This window comes from Cucurbita pepo, chromosome 6 (assembly GCF_057944985.1).
Source record: "Cucurbita pepo subsp. pepo isolate OVF chromosome 6, ASM5794498v1, whole genome shotgun sequence".
Taxonomy (NCBI): domain Eukaryota; kingdom Viridiplantae; phylum Streptophyta; class Magnoliopsida; order Cucurbitales; family Cucurbitaceae; genus Cucurbita; species Cucurbita pepo.
Window position 1 is genome coordinate 7,316,815 of NC_141803.1, and position 3,952 is coordinate 7,320,766.

Below are 3,952 nucleotides of genomic sequence, written 5' to 3' on the forward strand. Positions count from 1 at the left end.
ATCAGGTTCTTCTAGAGACCAGGAATGTATCTGACATCTTGTAATGTCCACTGATTTCCTGCTGGAGTTTGTATGGAGACATCTCTCTTTCCTTCAATCTCCAAGGTTTTGTTGTCGGCAAGATACACCTTCCCGAAATTTCCTGATTTGAAATTTCGAAACAATTTCTTACTTGGAGACGAATGGAACGATGCACCTGAATCCAAAATTCAGGATTCAGCTGGGCTGTCCACACTAAGGATTAAAACGTCCTCAGCATCTTCTGTTGTATATATAGAATCATCATCATCTTCAGATTTATGATTCTGCTTCTTCTTCAGTTTTGTACAATCTGTCCGAAAGTGTTCTTTTCCCCCACAGCTCCAACACGTTACGTTGGGTTTGTTTGGAGATTTTTCCAGGTTCTTTGATTTTGAATGCCCATGTTTGTTTGAGCTCTTTGATTTGCTTCTTCCCCTTCGATCAACACTGAGAGCATTGCCTGATGAATCTCCAGTTTTCCATTTGCGAATACTTTCGCTGAGAACTACATCTCGAATTTCATCAAATTTCAGTTTATCAGATCCTCGGGAACTGCTGATTGCGGCAACAACAGTATCCCATGACTCGGGTAAGGATGACATCAAAATCAACGCTTTAATTTCATCTTCGAAATTAATTTCCACCGAACCCAGTTGACTTATGATCATATTGAATTCATTTATATGATCAGCAACACGTCCACCTTCAGACATCTGTAGATTGAACAATCTACGCATCAAATACATCTTGTTCATAGCCGACGGTTTTTCATTCATATTTGACAGCGCCTTCATCAGATCTGACGTTGTCTTCTCCTTGATGATGTTAAACGCCACGTTTCTGGATAGCGTCAACCAGATCATCCCTAAGGCTTGTCGACCCTTGAGCTTCCACTGTTCCGTGGTCATGGTATCCAGCTTCACCCCCAACAGAGATTTGTGAAGATCTTTCTGGTACAAATAATCTTCAATCTGCATCTTCCAGAAACAGAAATCGGATCCATCGAACTTCTCAATTCCAATCTTTAAACTTTCCATCTTCACAGATCGTGGTGAATTTCGCCTAGCTCTGATACCAGTTGTTAGGATCGCACAACAGCGCACACGCTCAATCTAGATGAACACAAAGAATGAGATAGTGAAAATTGCAAGGAGAACTTTGGCTAAAAGGATTTTTTTATTTTTTTATTTTTTTTATTGATGACTCGAGGTATGTACAACAAGAGAGAGTACATAGAAAGTACATTTTCAAAGGGACAAGATATATATATGGTTTAGTTTACTATATATAGCTTTACCAGATTTAGTCATTTACTATATATAACTATTTACCATATATAGCTTTACCGGATATAGCTTTACTATATATAACTTTACCAAATATAGCTTTACCGGATATAACCGTTGACCAAGCTATAAATAAGGAGCAGGCTCCATAACATAACAATCTAGATCATGAACCAAAGGTAAATTTCCTTAGGTGCATTATGGTCATTTTACACCGTTACTTGGTTTAGCTAATTAACTTTATCCAAGACCACAAAATTTCATATAAATTCCTAACATGCCATATTATGCTAAGTATTAAAAATTCATAGTCAGCGGAGTTCATTTAGTGATTTATTTTAACGTTAAATCTCGAACAATTTGATCGGTTCAGAGACTTAACTCATTGTTCTTGATGTTTTTCTTTCACATACCTTTAATTCATCTTGGTTTAAACTTTATACAAAGATCCAAGCAATTTCTACAAGTACTTCTTAAGAAGAGTCCAAATTGACTACTTACTTCGTCATAGAAGTTCGGGACCTTTATTCTAATGAAGAGGGTATTGCTCATATGGTAGAGCGATCGCTTCGCATGCGAGAGACACATCGTTCAATTCCCTAGGTTTAATACAAAGTTTCATAGCATTTGGAGGTCATTTTACACCGTTACTTGAATTTCATATAAACTCTTAACATATCTTATTATGCTCAATATTAAAATAAATACACATATCATATTATGCTCAGTATTAAAAATAAATAGGCAGCGAAATTCATTTAGTGGAGTATTTTAACGTTACTTAAATCAGAAGCAATTTGATCATTTTGGAGCTTTAACTCACCGTTCATGGTGTTTTTCTTTCATATTCGTTTAATTCATACTTTTTTTTAAGGTTTATACAAAGATAGATGTAATTCTACAAGTATTTATTATGAAGAGCCCAAAATGGCTACTTACTTCCTCATGAACGTTCGGGACCTTTATTTTATAAAGGGGATGTAGCTCATATGGTTGAGCACTTGCTTTGCATGCAAGAGGCACAGGGTTCAATTCCTTGCACCTCCATAATAATAAATTTATTTTATACATAAGTAATTATCATTTTTTTAAAAAAACAAAAGGGCAAGTACTTAGCCACACTCTCTCTTTTCTTGTTCGTTCTTGTTGTAAGTACTTACACCTTTTAGTTCTGTTCTTGATAAATTCTTCATGAGAAATAAAACATAGTTTGAACCTTAGGATAAATTTCTTTACGGTAAATTTCCTTAGGGGCAATGTAGTCATTTTACATCGTTGCTTGGTTTAGCTAATTAACCTAATCCAATACCCACTAAATTTCATATATAATCTTAACATGCCAAATTTTATGATATGATTGACATGCAAAACGACGAGCTAGCATGAAATACAACCTCGACATATGCATGAAAGATATGATAAACGATATGAAAAATAATATGATATGAAGGAAGATTCTAGTTGTGCATTAAATGATAATGAAAATGAAAAAATGTTGGGACCTCATGCATTATTGTGCGCTCATGCATCGGGGGATACCCCTTCTTCTTCAATATATTATGGACGCGTATGCTACTAGGTAGGGGAACGCTCATTATGTTTATCATAATACTGGGTCACTATTCCTAACGAGTGTCTTGCATCAACAGCTACCACAGAATGCTCGCCCGACTAGAAAGAGGACTAGGAGATGTGCAAATCGATTGGTGGGTCCATACTCACATGTGTGAACCGTGTGTAAAAAAATTAAGCACACATCCAAATTGTCCGTTAGGATAGCCGCCGTAAGAAAATAGAGTCTTATGATAGGTCTCATTTATGAAATTGTATGAGTTTGCAATTAACCTCAATAGTGGGTCACTTACGAAGTATTTCTTAAAATACTTAAGTCAAATGCTACTTCTATTTAAGGTAAAGGCAAGGTGGATTGAGTATTTTAAGAAATATTTAGTAAGTGACCCATTTGTTGAGGTTAAATGCAAACACATAGAATCATGAATGGGACCTATCATATCAGTCTATTTTTCTACGGCGACTATCCTAAGCGGGGAATTGGATGTGTACATAATTTTCCAACACATGGTTTATATGTGCGAATATGGACCCACCAGTATGTTCGCATACCTCCTAGGCCTTTTTTTGATCAGGCGAGCATTCTCTAGTAGTTGTTGATGCTAGACACCCATTAGGAATAGTGACCGTCATGGTAGCATTATGGTAAACATAATGATCATTTTCCTACCTTGTACTATATGCGTCCATACTATCCTAAAAGGAGAAGGGGTATCCCCCGAGGCATGAACACACAATAATGTATGAGGTCACAACATTTTTTTCATTTTTATTATCATGTACTACAACCCCATTCACTCAAGCTTTCCTCTCAAAATACGGTAATGGTAGCAAGTGTATGCTCATCATGACTTAGATCCTTTCTCAACTGTACTGCTAACACCATTTTCATCCCTCTAGGCTAATGGGTGTTTTTCTGGATAATTATCGGGTTCGACCCTTTTATTACCAAGCTTTTTGCTAGGAGCATGGGAATAACTTTGTGTTCTAGTAGGAAGTTCGTCCTTAACACGATGTCGAATTCGTCCATCTTGACTATCGCAAAGTCAGTTCGTCCAATCAAAGTCCCCAAC